Raw genomic sequence first — 17,340 nt, 5'->3', positions numbered from 1 at the left:
AAGGTAATGAAAACATTACGCTTCAAAATGTATAGACCTCTGAAGACATAGTTATGTAAAGTATATTGCATTTCCGTCAATAGATCCTTCCAAAAAGTACACAAAAAGTACACATTGCACCTAAACACAGTTTTTATGTACTTGCTCAAAACCTATTTTTTCTTTATTTACCTATTTCAGATGTGGCCCATTAAAGGGGTTCCACTCTGTACAAAAGGTGAAAACTAATTTGTCACTTTAAATGTATTTAAATGATTTCTGGATTGAATAAGCAGCAATGGGTTCTTGAGTTTATGGCGTAAATCAAAAGCCTGGCTCTGAGATAAGTCTGGCTCTATGTGTGTGTGTGTGTGTGTATGATTTTTGTTGATATTTTCCTGAGGCTGTTGCCTCTCTTAGAACGATTGACAGCTGTATGACAGAGCTGGGAGTTTATGAAAGTTTTTCAAAAGAGTGAGAGCTTCTCTAGCTCTTGTTTTGACAGATAGTAGACCTTCTATTTTCTTTTTGACGAAACCCACAGGTGTTTTTAAATGCTGGTCATGTCCTCTCCTCTAAACCCCAGCTGAGGAAATGGCCTGCATTCTTCTGTCGTTGTAGCATGATAGCGATGGTAAATAGCTTAGTATATCGCCAGGAAATTATAACCTCACGGTTTATATTCTTCAGAAAATAAGTAATGTGAAAGACTTTGCTGATATCCCAGTGATCATCGTTTTGCAAAACAAATTTCTTATCGGTCGAAATTGAGATTTTTACATAATCTGAAAGCTGAATAGTTAAGCTTTTTATTGAAGGATATGACAATAGGCCACACATTCACAAAAATAAAGGTTTTATATATTAACGGTAGGAAATGTACAAAATATCTTCAAGGAACATGGTTTTTGCCATAAAATAAAAATCTATAATTTTGACCCATACAAAGTATTTTGGGCTTTTACTGTGCTACTTAAGACTAGTTTTGTGATCCAGGGTCACACATATCCGAGGCAATAACTGAAAAATGATGTGAAAATACCTTGCTGTGTTAAAGTGGAAAGATATCTCTGTCTAAAAGCTTGTTCAGAATGCATTTATTAAACTAACACACAACTGTTAAGACACAGAGGTATTCAACAACTAACAGGCCTGCATAATATAATCCTGATTTACCCGCTACGTGTCCTCATGTCACTTCTGACATTCCCGCAGTCATTAGCCGGGAGCCAGACGGCTCTCTCCACAGTTTACAGGAAGTGGTTTTGCTGGGGCAAAATATACATTAGTGCATGTTGTTTCAGCCTGTGTAATGTAAATGAAACAGACATTTATCAGGTGGCGGGGAATTTATGGGAGCAGATCGCACCTTCTTTAGTGGCTCTGCTCCCAGACACTGTGCCAGGATAAGAGCGAAATACTGAGAGAGGTAAATACTAGACAGTTTAAAGAATGCCAAATAAATCCAAACTTTATAGCGAGTCAATTAAAACCTGGGTTTCTATGTCTCGGTGTATACGATACAGTCAAACACACAAACCGCACAGCACAACAGCAGGCAGAAGTTTGCAAACAATTCTTTACAAGGAGAGAGATGTACTGTACATATCCTCAGGCGAAGTGTATAATTTAATTAGTTGAGTTATTGAAAGGAACCTCTATTGAATTATGAGAAGAATCTTTGTGAAGATGTACTTTTTTCTACGAATCTGTCTCCCTCAAACAAGATGAATGGATTACAAAAATGAGAGATCAGAAGGACTGACATGCATTGTTTTTGCACGTGAGTGAAATCTTTCTGAATGTGACACATTCTGTGAATACCCAACTCATTTTACTTTTGTAAAGAACATTCTGTGAAAATTTAACCTTGATATCTTTATTATTGACTGATTAATACCAAGAGAAAAGATTGAAATCATAATGAAATTCATGGTTTAAATCCAACTTTGATGCTTGTGTTCTCAGAATTCGATTTTGGGACTTTCGATTTACAGCGTGGGTCACATAGATCACAGTCGAACCATCAGGGCCATCGATGCCCTCAGAGAGGACCTAAACTGCGGTAGAATAATAATTAATAATGACCATCCAGTTTCTCCTATTAAAATGGGTCTCAAATAAAATCTGTTTATTGTCACTCCATATTCACCAGTGCAATAGCAGGAGCACCTCCAACCAACATAGCAGTCACGACAGTGAATGATTTACAATTAACATCTCTATACACATAATAACACAACAGACATTCCTGTATAATGATTAAACACAACAATACAGATTACACAACATCATTTACATATCTGTATTACCACACAGAACATTACATACACATAATTATGAACAATACACAGTGCACGCACACACACACACACACACAGTGAACGTTATATATTCATTTAGATTGTTGGTTGGAAGTGAGTTTCCAGGTTTGCCTTCATGCAATGCTGCACAGGCATACTGTATTACATTAATATATTAATATATCTGGTTTTGTCAAAAACTGCAGTGGATCGCCAACTTGCGTTTCTTGGTTTAGCGGTATGCTATACTTTTTATCTTAAACTTCCTTTGATCACCTGCGTGCCCCCCTGCAGTGCAACTAGAATTCTGCATAATAATGCAAAAGTGTATTATGGTCAGATTAACTCTAACTATTACTATATTTGCATCCACACCAGCAGACGATAACGTTCTGTTTTAGGCTCCCTGTCACTCAAATCTATGTAGATGACCTGCTGATGATGCTTTCGTTTTCATTCCTGAACATCTTTTCCCCAAAATATGACTGTGTCCAGGATTTAAAGTATATATTTTGCCAGGTTGCACAGACCGATAAGCGTTATATTATATTCTGCCCTAGACACACCGCTTTCCGGCCACTTAAGTATTTAATTCGGACAAAAACCTGAGTCGCGATCATCAATAGCCAAACATTAGAAATCTTTCAGGGACTGTTTGAGAATATGTTTTCTTGTTCATCAGCTGGAAAAAAAATAACTCTTAAAGTGTTCCCAATGATATCGCTCTCCGTCTCTTTATCGTTATAGTTGTAATGTGTAATGTTGTAATATAGTTGTAATTATTCTCCTAAATGAAGAATGATTTTCTAAACTTTCTTTATAGAGTTATAGTTATCGTCCATTCTGTGAACGGCCCTTAATACTATTAATAATTTATTACTGGATAAAGTATTACAGAAGAAAACAGTAGACTACTATTTTCTCCCGATGGAGACGGGGGACCGGAGAGGGCTGGTGTAACATGCCACAAGAGAATATGTGTAATAGGAGATGGGGGATTTGGAGATTTCTCTGCTTCTGTTTGTGTGTTTGATTCCCACAGAACACACACACTGATCAAAAATGTAAGAACCTTTAACCACCTCAAGAAACCTATTCAACTTAAGATGAACTTAAGAAACCATGACAAAGATCTACTGAAGAACTTTGAAGAGTGAGCTTGAGGTATACTTGTTTTATGATGCAGGGCCTCCCTGTCATAGAAGCATTCTTACAGATGTTGTTTACCTTATAACGCTCCATTGCCACCGGCGAGATCTCACACTCACCATGATGCTATATATTGTAAAGACAGGGCTGAATGGACCCTGACTCTACAATAATGAGGTCCAGCCAAGACCTTCACCAGACTCTGTGAACACAAGTCTTCACCCTTCCCAATCTTTCTCTTTTTAAACACACTCCTCATCACTAATACATTACCCCTAAAGCCATGTAAAGCACAGTTATACAAATACAACGAACATCAGAACATCACATCAATTTAAAAAGTCTGTATCGCTTTCTCAGCTCGAGCGTTTCGTTAAATTCGCTGCTAAATATTTCACGCGGCTCATCTGCGATAATTATTCCACCCTTGTTGGACTGCAAACACGATGAAATATGGATCACAGGGAATCTCTGTGTTGTGCACAGGTCCCTTAAAGCAGGACTGAATATCTGATCGCGATGCAACCTGTACTCTCAGGAGTTTAGGAGCATTGACATTTACATTATTTAATGGCATTTTTTATTCAAGTACAGCCAGAATACAAATCGCAGAGTTGCTTGAAAAATGGTCAGGAAGTAAAGCTCTAATTCTGCTGTGTGGATCTGACTTCTATGTGAGTCTATCTTTCTTGTACCTCACTGCTATAGCTGACTGACTCCAGCTGTGAAGCTCCTATAGAGAGTTACACTGTCTGACAGCTAAAGGTAACTCTAGATTTATGTGCTTTGCTGTAAACTTGCAGGTGCAAATCCTGTAGATTTCACAGTTTTATAGATAGGCTGTAAAACTGATTCATAAAGAGAAATGTTGTGCTGCTTTCTGCTGTTTTGACTGTGTCCATAACATACTGGTGATGTACAGGCAAGTTGAATGTTACTCCTAATTAAACATTGCATACCGTTTATTATTTTACATGTCTGCTGTAAGTGAAACAATCACTACCATTATTATAATAAGTACTTTGATTCATGATGGAAAATGATCAAAATGGTTATCTTTTCTGATGGCCCAGTCAAAAGGGTCCACCCCAAGTAGCCATGATGCCCTTGGGGCAGGGGCGCAATTCCTGGGTGGGGTAGGGACGTGTCCCTCTCACTTTTTGAAACCTTCCTCTTCCATTGAATGCTTAATTTTTAAGGAGTAGTGCAAGCATCTCACAGAAGCTATTTACACCAGCTCTGATAAGAATGGAGAAGGAATGACCATGATTTGAAGAACTACTTCAATGGCGTATGGACTAAAGTGTGTTGTTAAATGTTGTGAGGCGGTAGACCCATGTTCAAAACCCAACATTTATCCAAACTCGCTCTTTTACCTTTTTCCATCACAAATCAAATCATAAAGTCATTTATTTTCAATAGATATTTGAAAATTGACAAGTATTTAATCAAAGTTTAGGTTAGGGGTAGGGCTTTATGACCATCTACCCACAATCTTGTCATTTCAAACCACAAAGGCGGCCTATTCACCAGCCATAAAGTCACTTCATACTTAACACACAGCTCAATACACGGTTAGCTCTAAATAATATGGAGAATGAGCAATAGTAAACATGACACTTGCCTTTGCAAGCACGACTCATAATCATTCAACTTAACCATTTATCGGAATCCATACACGCCAATAGACACACAAATACACAAACCACACAGTGGCACATAACCATATTTCCCATCCTCCCCATACGGGAAGCCTTTAATCTAATAAATCCGAGAAAGTAAATGAAGATTATTAACTTTAACAGAATCAGCAAGGTCATAGTAGGACACGTCCGGATTCGTCTTTATCCCATCCGTGCGTACACTTCAGGGTTTTCATCCAGGCAGCGCAGACGCGGCATCAGCTGGTGGGCTCCCAAGACCCATAATGAAATAATGCCATGCTAACCAAATGGGGCTAATCCAGCGTACGAGTTCCAAATCCTATCACAGATATGTCAGATGTCATCAGCGCGTTAGAGAATGAAGACCCCCTGTAAGGAGATGCAAACAGTTTAAAGACACTTTTTGGCAGATTCGCGCAAGGTCACAGCCAGCGTGTGCTGCGTATAACTAAATATCGCTGACAACATTGGAAGTATTCACTACGATAGCGGAAATGGTGGTACTTGCTTATATGAAACTCATGCACGGTTACTTAACAGGATTTCAGAGATGTAGCTATAAAAAGAAGCTGAAGATTCAGTTGGTTGCACTCGCATTTTAATGTTATTGACTAACTTGGCTGAACAGCTGTTGTGTGGTACGTGGATATGTGTATTTGCACACAATAACTGACGTTATGCAATGGAATAGTTTTTTTAATTGTACATTTTCCAAAAAGGCAAATTTTGTAAGGCTAAAAAAACGTACTCAGAAAAACCTTAAGACAGTAAGTACCGTAAGTACATGACGACAGAAAGCTCTGTTTGGATGAACTATTGTTTGAATATAATGAAGGCCACCGAAGCAACATTTAACCTTTAAGTACCTCCTAACTATATTATGCAAACACAGCGCAAACCAGAGACATTTTCTGTCGGACAAAGAGAGCGAGAGATAACACATTTGAAAAATGTGAAGTAGCAATGCTGCGAAATGTCAGCAGCTAATGGAGTCCAGGTTGTTAAAGTAAGCTTTCCGAGTGCCTCCCGTGTGCACAGCGTATGTGACCTCCGCCCCGTGCACTCATTGTAATGTGCTGAGGATGGTGGAGCGGACGCCCAGCGCAACAAAGCTCATTTACAGCTGTATACAGCGGCGTACATATGGAGCATTATAACCTGCAGGAACGCCGGTCGGATCAATACCGCAGTCAATACTTTATTTTTCATCCCATTTAAACAAAACGTACAGACGCCTCGAGTGCTATGCCAACAGGTTTATGAATTCTAGACGTGCTGAAATGCACTTTTTTTTTCCCCAGACATTGCTCGGGACATCGATGAAAATGGGGTCTTGATCGCAGTAATTATTATCTGCAGTCTGGCAGTGTCAGTCAAATGAAAACTGGGGTTCTGAGGAGGCAGTCCAGGTCTTCGTCTCCAAAAGTCATATCATTATTGCACATTACCACATGTTGGGGCTACATCAATAGCATCACAGACTAACAGCAGGGAATACGAGGGCTGCACATCGCCATTAACACCAGGACAGCTATTACTTAATTAATTAATACGCACAGCTTTAATTAAGTAATGAAGTCCTGTTTTATCGTCAGATGCGTGACAGCAGAGTACGGGGTGATCCCTCGCATATATCTAAAATCAGTACCGATAGCCAGTAAATGTGACAACCAGTGAAATGTCACTCTCTCAAAGATAATGAGTAATATCTCACCCTAGAATCTATTTCCTGATGACGCTACAAACAGCTGGATACTGGCTGATTCATGAGAGCCATAAAGACATATCCAATCTCATTTTAATCTCCATTATTCATAAAGCGTGAAACATCCCACACGGTATCTGTACAATAATTACCAGCAGTAACGTGATGATGTTTAGGAACGACCGACAGTATATTTCCCGTGATTCTGATGAGCCACGTGGGGTTTCATATTTATCAAACCGGATATAAAATGTGTAGCACTTTTCCTTGACAACAGCCATATATTATGAAGTCAGCTGAGAATAATCACAGCATCTTCTACACTTAAACTAGTAAGTCGGCAAGTTGAGCAACTAAACTTTTTAGAAAGGTTTTCACAAATCCGGAGCACTTGCTCCTCCCCTTTTTGTGTTTGTTTATTGAATATTGTCTGTTGTCAGTCATTTGATTATGCTTTCACGAATCAACATGCAAAGACATTATATGGAGGACAAGACTGATCACTACTAGAAACATTTATTGGATATTGTAACTCTTAACTTTTTTCCTACTATTGAATTAAATTTCTGTGGTTTATGAGACAACGATTTCCCTCCATCGATGATTCTGAAAGAATACAGCATCTACTGGTTCAAAAGAGTCAAATACTCTATGTTTTGACCAGAACAAATATGTTATATAATGTGACGTGGTAAGCTCATACATTCATATAGATGAAGGCGTTCTGTGGCCATCAAAGTTTTGTGAAAATGATAAAAAACGCTGGTGCTGGCTAGCACAAAAAACTGTCCGTAAAAAAGTTAGCTTTAAGTTGGGTGTGGGAGTGCCATTTTCCCATTCACGTCGATGCAAGCTTAGTCTTTAATGGCCTGAACATTTTTCCTTAAGATCAACCTGAGAAACAGACCATGGCCTTCATTGTGTCTATTGCAATACTGCAACCGATTCCTACTTAGTTTCAACCGAATCAAAGGTGGCCCAAACAGTCAACGGCAGGTGGAGTTGTCATAATAACGGAGCGCTTGAGTTTAATGTAATTACGGACCGGTTCCTTGTGCATTAGACAACGTGCCTTGTGAGGATAATGTCTATTCTTCGGGGACAACAAGCAACAGCGGATCACATGTCTTTTTTATTGCTCTCCCTCTGACTTTCCAAACAGAAAGAACCCTCAGGGACATTTCTTATACTCACAAAGTATTCTGTACAATGCATGTGTGTGTTTGTAGTTATCGTGCATGGAGCAACAGGCAATACAACTTGGACCACCAAGGAAGAATGGTCAGTGAATCAGATCCCTCTCATAGATTCCTGGCGGGCGGTCATTTCCACAACTATTAACTATTAAAGATAAGGTCATCCAGGGAGACATACCAGGATGCCTGGAGTTAAAAGTGAGCTGGCTAATAAGAACTGTAACTGTTGCTCTAGAGAGCCAAGACCTCTCGAATCATTTTCAATGATATCATCTTTGTCTCTTTATTTTCTCATCTCACGATACATCATGCAAGTTTGACCAGTTTTATTTTAGCACTTTTTTTGTCAACCGGTCGAGCACTCCGGGTCACAGGTGCCTCGAGGAAAACAATATCTCCTTTCACAGCCGCAATCAGATTTGAGTGGAGTTACATCAAATGGCTCAGACGGAATGCACCTTCTTTCACCGGGTGGGAAGAATTGCAATACTCTCATTAAAGGAAGGAAGCTTCCTTCTCACTTGCTATTTGCCTCGCTCTCTCTCTCCTTCTTCAAAAGTCGTTTTCGTGTGACCTTTTCCGACCTTAAACTGAACCACGATATGCTGAACAGATGCAATCTTCTTAAGTCAGGGGTCATGTTTCGATCCTTCCTCCGTCTCAATGAAATCCATCATTCTAAAGCTGTATTTGCCACTGTAATATTGGAAGTCGCTCAATACTCAATCAATGCTGTAATTGACCATTTGTTGGGAATGAGGGTAGTCCATTCACACTCTCTTTCCACATGTAAGCTTTAACGGATCTCTCTAGAATAATCGCTAGAATAATGACGAAAACAGTCTGAAAAATAATATAAGTGGTTTGTAAAAAGGTTGAACCCAGTTAAACCCAAATCCGACCATTTGTTAGGGGACGGTCAAATCAAGTTCGCATATAAACGTTCATTCCCGTCAGCTGTCCTTATCTAAACCACTAGGCAAAAACATTCAGACCCAATGAAATGGGATTCCTTATCAAAGCTTTTACAAAAGGACAACTGTGCCTGGGTAGTTCAAGCTAAAGCTATAGACAGAACTGCCTCTGCCCTGTAGGTCTCAAACTCAATACAAACCTTAATCCAACCAGACTGTTTTCAGCGCATAATAACAGCACCTCAATGGGCTCCAAAGAGAACGCAGCAGGCTTTGAAGGTCAAAAATCATAGACGTTAGAAAAAAAGTAAAGACATTAGGAAAATAATCTATTCGTTTTCTTAAGGCTAAAGGCATGCTGCCGATGTCATCTAAAATATAGCCGGAGAGGCAGAGAAATCTGTCTGGGTTTAGTCAATGTGTATTTATCAGAGGGCCTTGCTTAATTGTTAGACAGAATTACAAATATTATGGTATTGTGCCTGCGTCTGTGTGTGTGTGTGTGTGTGTGTGTGTGTGTGTGTGTGTGTGTGAGTGAGTGAGTGTAAAACAGAGAAAAAGGACGGATAGGTGTCCAGGCCTTGAGCATTCACTTCCAGACTGCTGAAATGTCTAAAGTCTAAATCTTTTAAAACTCAGAATATATTGGCATCGCTCTTGGGGATTCAACAAACCCTGGGCTGGAAACAAAACAACAGGATACGGGATGTGCAGGCCATCCATTCTGAATACTGATTGTTGAACGTACTTACCGCAGGTCTTAAGCAGCGGATCCCCTGTGACCGACTTGGCAAGGCCTTTTAACCCACACAGGAATTATCCTAGAAGGAAAAAGAACATATTTGTGAATCGTTTTATATATACTGCGTATATGTTGTGTTTTGGATGGTGTGGATCACTCCTATAAGCTTTTGCGTAGTGCACATCCCAGAAAGACAAATCACAGATGAGATCTTTGTTTATTGTGTTTTAGATGTTTCTCATGAGAAAAAGTCACAGATATCACAAATGTCTCTTTATTAGAGTTTCAGAAGATTCCCAATCTCAAATGTCTCAAACTGAGCTGTTCAAAACGTATAATTGAAGATGTCAACATTTCTGATCCAATTTACTTGAATCCAGATTTTATTGCTATAAAATAGAATTGTATTTTCACAATTGTCTCATTTGTTTCTATTAAGCAATAGCATGCCATGCTAACAAAAGCAAATCTAAACCTATATGATAGTTAAATGTATAGTTAATATGATAGATAGATAGATTAATATACCACTGAAAAGGAAAGATTCATACTCTGCCAATCTACTACTTAAGTGTCTTGATGACATAAAGGCTTGGATGGCTTTGAACTTTTTAAATTTCAATGATGAAAAAACAGAAGTAGTGGTTTTTGGTAGCACTCCTGGGGGGGTCCCTGTAGATTTGGGTTCCTTGGGCCAGAACATTAAACCTAGCATCAAAAACCTAGGAGTTAAAGTAGACCGGGAGCTGAAGTTTAGTGGTCAGATCAATGGGGTTGTTAAAGCAAGTTTCTTCCACTTGAGGCAGCTGTCAAAAATAAAGCCAACACTATCAAGGCAGCATTTTGAAATGATAATCCACGCCTTTGTTACCACTAGGCTGGATTACTGTAATGCACTATATGTGGGGGTAAGTGGTCCTCCATCGCCCGTCTCCAGTTGGTACAGAATGCTGCTACACGTCTTTTAACCAGCACACGTAAGCATGAGCACATTTCCCCCATATTAGCTGCACTTCACTGGCTGCCCATTCAATTTAGGATTAATTTAAAAATTCTTTTATTTGCTTTTAAAGCTCTAAATGGTCTTGCCCCGCCCTACCTCTCAGAGCTACTATGCCCTTATATACCCAGCCGCTCTCTCAGATCTGAGGATCAGCTCCTCCTGAGTGTGCCTAAAACTAAGCGGAAGCTCAGAGGGGACCGACCGTGTGTCGGCTCCTAAATTATGGAACGATCTGCCTCTTCATGTCAAGCAGGCTTCTTCGTTGCCGGTTTTTAAGTCCCGTCTTAAAACCCATCTTTACACTGTGGCCTTTTATACCTAGTAAGATGTTGATTTTATATACTCCAGTATAATATTTATTTGGGATTGCTTATTGCGCCGAGATACTCTGTTTTATTAAAAATGTTTTATTGTTGTATTATACGTGTAACTGTGCAAATTGTGCGAGTTTCTAGATTTTTTTAATATAATGTCTTAATTTCTGTACAGCACTTTGGTCAGCTTTGGCTGTGTAAAGCGCTCAATCAAATAAAGTTGGATTGGATTGGATTGAAATGAACCCAAATATTCTGAGCTTTGAAAGAGCAACCTATGAGCAACATGTGTTTTCTTAAAACACACTTAAAAAGAAAGGTGTTTCACGATGCCATCGAACAACCTTTTTTTTGTCTAACTGGTTACATAAGTTTATTTAATTAACACTGCATATAGGAATTTATTGTGTGTCTGATATTTGACCTGTGTTTTGACTTCCATAACCTTTTATGTTTTACTTATAGTCAATGTTTTCTTGTACAGCTGCTTTGTAACAATGAATATTGAAAAAAAGCGCTATATAAACAAAGCTGACTTGACTTGACTTGACATAACAAACCTTTGACATCTGAAGAAACTTTCACAAAAGGTTCATTGTGGCGAAAAAAAGGTTCTTCGGATTATAAAAAGGTAGGAAAGAGACTTGGTGAATTGTTCTTTGTGGAACAAAAAATGGTTCATAAATGGCATCGCTGTGAAGAACCTTTCAAGCACCTTAATTGGTAAGAGTGCAACATGAGTGCAACAACTAACCAGCATAAACCAGTTTTGGCCAACTTGGTTTAGACATAGTCTTAACAAATAAGCCCAAGACCAAGCAAACACCTCAAAAGTGCTCCACACAGACTATTTTAGCCATCTCACAAGATCACATCAGATGTTGATAGAGCGGCAGATACACTGGAATTGATATGGATTGATATAGTGGGAGATTTTCAGTCTTATTCCGAGTCTATAGGAGTTTGAAAGAGCTGTGACTGAAAAACACGAAGCCGCGGGTGAGCGATGTGATTGTGATGTAATTTGCCGTCAAGCTGCGAGAACAAGCGAAGCTCCTGGGAGACTCGATCCCATCGATTTATGACATCAAAACAAATGACATCACAGTTCCATCTATGCCTGCCCAGTGGAGCGAGAGCCATTAGACACACACGCTCAAACACACACTCACATGCTCCGTAAGGGTGGGACGACAGAAATGGATCTTCAATTCACAAGTTAGATGGGCATATTGAACAACACTGGGGGAGTCTGTGAACCAGTGGAGTGGGAGTTAAGGAGAGAGAGCTGGAGAAACATGTGTTTGTTAAAGGGCCTCTGTCTCTGGGAAAGGTTTAGATTTGAGAGCAGATTGGACGGCTGGTTCTGGAATTTGAGAGCCACTTTCATGTTAATTGTGCCACTATTAGAAAGCATACCAGAGGCCCTCAGAGGTATTTCAATTACACTCCACACGCACAGCTTTACAGTAAGCCAACGCACACATGAGCCGAGTACATTTCCTTGCACCTGTGCCAGTTATGATCTGGGGCATGTGCACTCCACTTAAAGTTTCCATCCCATCATGGAAAAGGGAAGTGAATGGAAAAGAGATAGAGAAAGTTCCAATACAGAACGTTTAATCCGGAGGGACAGCTTTTTTTGCTAAATTAAAGATTACTGGACTCTTTCATTTGGAAATATGGTTCACTGCTCTGTCATGATAACCAGAAATTGTTGGATTATCCTTAAACTGCCAAGTGCTGATGTCTGTTCATGTGGCTTTGGCCCAATGCAAAGACGTCCCCGGTGTAAAAAGCAAGGGTCCTGACTCGGAACTGTGCTTTAAAACTCTATCTACTGCACATGCCAACAATCTGACATCTGAATCGGAGTTCTCTGCATGCTTGAAATGTCCCATAAAGCTATGCAACGCGATTTTGTGCTTGCATTTTAGACAGTGATTGTTCTAGTTTTCATTTACATGTATACAATGGGCAGTTTTTATCAAAAGCGACTTAAAGTAGAGTTTCAATGTTGTTCCAGAAAAAGTGAGCTGTTCAAAAGTGAGCTCGTTTGAGACGAGATTGATGCAGGTTTATGGCAATGCCACGCGCTGCCCGATTCGCATCATTCCCACCGCCTGCCACGAGTTTGCGTCTATACGCGCCTTTGCATTGACTTTGTATTATTACTTGTATAGCAGGATACACAATATGAGGAGTTACTTATTATTATATATTTATTAACGTATATCTGAATAATTATTTATTATGTCATATTTTTATAATATTATCCGTAGTTATTATTTGTTATTTTCAAAACATAAGAGTAACTGTTTTAATCTGCAAACGGTTCGGCTAAAACTCAATCATGGGTAATGCATCTATCAAATAGTCACTCAAAGCAGTAATGATGACACTGAAAGCTAAATAAAAACCCAACTGTTTTCCACTGCAAAAATGATTGATGTTAACATTACCAATTTTCTATGTAATTTAAAGGCCTCTGGTGAATGAAATTAGAAAACTCCATGTGCTCCCTCCGCATTGCCCCAATATTAGTTATTAAAGCAGCCTGAATTTAATTGTAAACTTTATTAACTCCAGAAGAGAATGTGTTGTGCATAATGTTGTATAATTGAAGAAAAGTTTTATGAATTAGCCCACACTTTTGCACCCGTATGTTGTTGGCAACTTTAACACGCCTAGAAACATATTTAAGACACTCGGTTCATATCCTTGGACTACTGGACCCCTGATGGTGGTCAAGTCACGTCACTGGTGAAAAGAAGGACACCATAAAGAAGAACAGGAAGGATAACAGTGGCGGTACAGGTTTCAGGGTTCGATGATGGCTGACGGTAGTCTGCCTGTCAGTGGGCGGATGTCAGGGCAGCTGCCGGTGAGATTGTAGCGTGAAGGGGTGTTAGGAGAGAACTCCCTAATTCACAGCAATCAGGTGGTGTGAGCCCACCACGCCAGCGCTTAAGCCCAGTTAGGCCCCTAAGAAGAGAGGAGATGGCCTGCTGAGAGCCTGAAGGGGGAGGAGGGATTTGGAGAGGACGCTGGGATACGTCGCCCGTCTGTATACATACCCAGCTAAAAAGATCAGGAGATCGGCCATGCCCGGGCTGGTTCTTCTTCTGCTTTTACATCCCTTATTATCTGCCTCTTATATTTCTGTGCCATCTTTAAAGTGCCCTGTTCACAGTGACCCTTTTCTTTTACGGCTCTGCTTGTCTATTGCAACTCTATTATTCTCTTTCTCTCTCGTGTAACAGGCCATACTAATAACCTCCATTCACATAACCCGAGGTGTTTGATATGTAATTTTCTACCGGAGAATGAGCCTTTGTGTGTAGTCATGCATTTAGGTGCTCACGGAGACGCTTTCCATATGATGTACATGAACAAAAAACCCATCAGTTCCATACTTTACAGAAGACATTGAAAAGCTTAAAATTATGCTTGAGGACCAATGAACGAAATAAACATACAATCTGAAGGTCATACATTCCAGTGAAGGGCATTGCCAGAAAGGAGACGTTTACAACAAACACGTGTTATTCTGTGGTGTTTGAGTGATTCGTTCTGTTAGCTGGATGTGTCTATTTTTGTCCAGTTCTCTTTGACAAAGACTGTTTAACACGGGTGTTGTTGCTCAGCGACAGCGCAAATCTAGTTCTCGCATTTTATAAATGCGGTATGTTTTTAAAAAACTTAAAAAGTAAAAAAACAGTCATTTGAAAATCTATATTGATCGCCCACCATTCTCCATATCGGGGGACGTGTCATCCTCAATATTGTTTACACAATGAATGATTTATCAATACTCATTACAAAGCAGATGGGCAATTCCAGCATTCGAAAGTGACATTTTGAGTCAAAACCTGAAATCTAAATCTCTCAGACCATGTATTTATAAGCAATATTTGAAACATCGGTTTATATTTTACTAAACCATCAGAGAAATATCATTTTACAAGAGGGAAAAAAGGATGGATGTTTTTGAGAGTTAATATGTGCAAGCCACAAGCAATAATACCCAACAGATGGAGAAAGGATGACTCTTTATAGAACGTGATAGAGTTATTTTATTTTAATTCTCATATGCTCATTTATGAGCAATATGGACCGTCATGGATGTGACAACTCTGTTATAAATGTGACAATTTACTTAACAGACTGTGGAAAACTATGCTTTGAAAACACAAAAATGCTTTTAAAACTTTAAGTGATATTTCACATGAATGTATTTAAACCACCAAATGTTGACATCTAGGCATTGACAAACTTTTGTATGGAATTGTCCATACGGTATATTTCGGACTCCAAACATGCACATCTGTGACTGCAGAGAGGATTACTTTGAAGATAGAAACCGTTAAAAAAAAACAATCAGTTGAGCAAGTGCATAAAAAAAGTACAAACACATGGGGCCATTACATCTTATTTACAATGCCAATCTTATAATAATGATTTATCAGTTGAGCTGTCAGGTAACATTTCACACTGACTTCTACCTAATTTAGAAAAATAACCTGCAATGTTATGTTTTAAACAGAGATGGTGACAGAGAGGCGAAAGTTGTGATTGTGTTTCATAACATATGGTCTTGTTAAGAAAGAAATACTACGCAAGTTAAACGCTAACCTTCAGGATTACACACAGATGGACATTTCAATGCAACATGTTCGGTACATATATGCTTAGGCGCAGATACACACATGTTTACACTGAAAAAATGCTCTGTAGCTCATCACAATCTGCCACTGCAGGAAATGTAGCACACCTGTCCCTTTAGAACTTAACATATCTGCATTACATGCTGACATCGGAAACACTGCTCGTTCAGCCAGCGACTTATTCACGCGAATGCATTTTCCCAGTCAAACCAGTAACGATGACAAATGAAAATCAACCGCCAGAGGACATTATTAGGTTTTACCAGGTCTTTTATCACTATCTCTCTCTCTCTCTCAGACAGGTTGTATATTTGAGCAGTTACATTATAAAAGTATATTGGTAATTAACTTCCGTGAGAGAAAGCAATCCATAAAAGCTTGCTGTGGGAGTTCGGGAATTCCTAAACACGTATCAATTAAGTTTACACTAGTGACACGCGGCCTCATTAAAGAGCAATGAAATATTTCTGCACGCAAACAAAGCCACTGATGGCATTATTAATCCTTTATCTGACATAAACTCTTGTGACATTAACAGCTGCATGCCATTTCGGCTCACTTTACAGAGGCTGTCAATCATCTGATGGAGGCGGGGCTTGGTGACAGACTGATCAACAGTATATGATAGAAGGTTGCACCTGTTTTTTGAGGGGGTGCAGACGGATGAACCTGTTCATTTGGACATTAGGGTGGGTAGATTTTTTAGGTAAAAACAAATTAGTGTGAAATGCGATTGAACAGACCAATTTTAAACATTTTAAATGTTAGGGGGTACATTTTGCCACGACATTTTAAACATTATTGTTTTAAAATTGGATTGAATATTTAATTTTATGTTACGAAAAATATAGATTAAAAGCATGACTTTGGATAAGAGCGTCTGCCAAATGCATTCGTGTCAAATGTAAATTTAAGTATTCAGAAGTGAGCTTAACCATGACGTCTAAGACTAAAGAATAGAAGACAGATTCACTTGTACCGTGCCATTAGTCTAGCAAGTCTGTACCAATACCATTAAATTCAGCCAACACCAATCCTGTCACTCAATAGCAATCATTTTCATCTCTTTGGGGAGACATTTCCCAACATGCATTTCATTAGCACTAAACAAATCACATCTTCAAAATGAAATCACTGCGAAAAAAGGTGGAGCGAGGGGTTAAGTCCAGAAAACTCAATTTCAGCCCAAAAGGGATCACCATCCAAAATTGCTGGCGTTATTACATTTCTCAAATATAAACAGCCATCTACATCAGGTGGCCGAGCACAATTCCCAAAGCCTATTAAGAGAAGGCTCAGATTCTGAAGCGCTCAATAACAGCCAAGAACAGGTCGCAGTGTTGTGAGTGATGTCGCGCCCATAGACAAACACAGCGCTGAAGAAAGTAAAGACGGGACTCAGGTACTCATCATTTGATGCCACCTGCAGACGCATACATGCCCGGGTTTTTTTGCACTGGGGTTTACAGGAAGTGCAGATAATGATGTGACAAAGCTGCGGTGTAATAAGCAGCTGCGACTGTCATGCGGCGTGCAGGTTGCATTTATTTATGTGCTGAACACACTTAATTTGGCTGCAAATGAAAGGGCAGCGGGCTCGGGCACATGTGTGTAGACAGTGATGCATGTACATGCCTAACTCTGTACAAAAGAAGCAATCTCCACCTAGGTCCCTATATTTATTTCAGCAATTCCTTTTAAATG

The sequence above is a fragment of the Barbatula barbatula genome, assembly GCF_947034865.1.
Source record: "Barbatula barbatula genome assembly, chromosome: 21".
NCBI lineage: Eukaryota > Metazoa > Chordata > Actinopteri > Cypriniformes > Nemacheilidae > Barbatula > Barbatula barbatula.
This window is presented reverse-complemented; position numbering follows the sequence as displayed.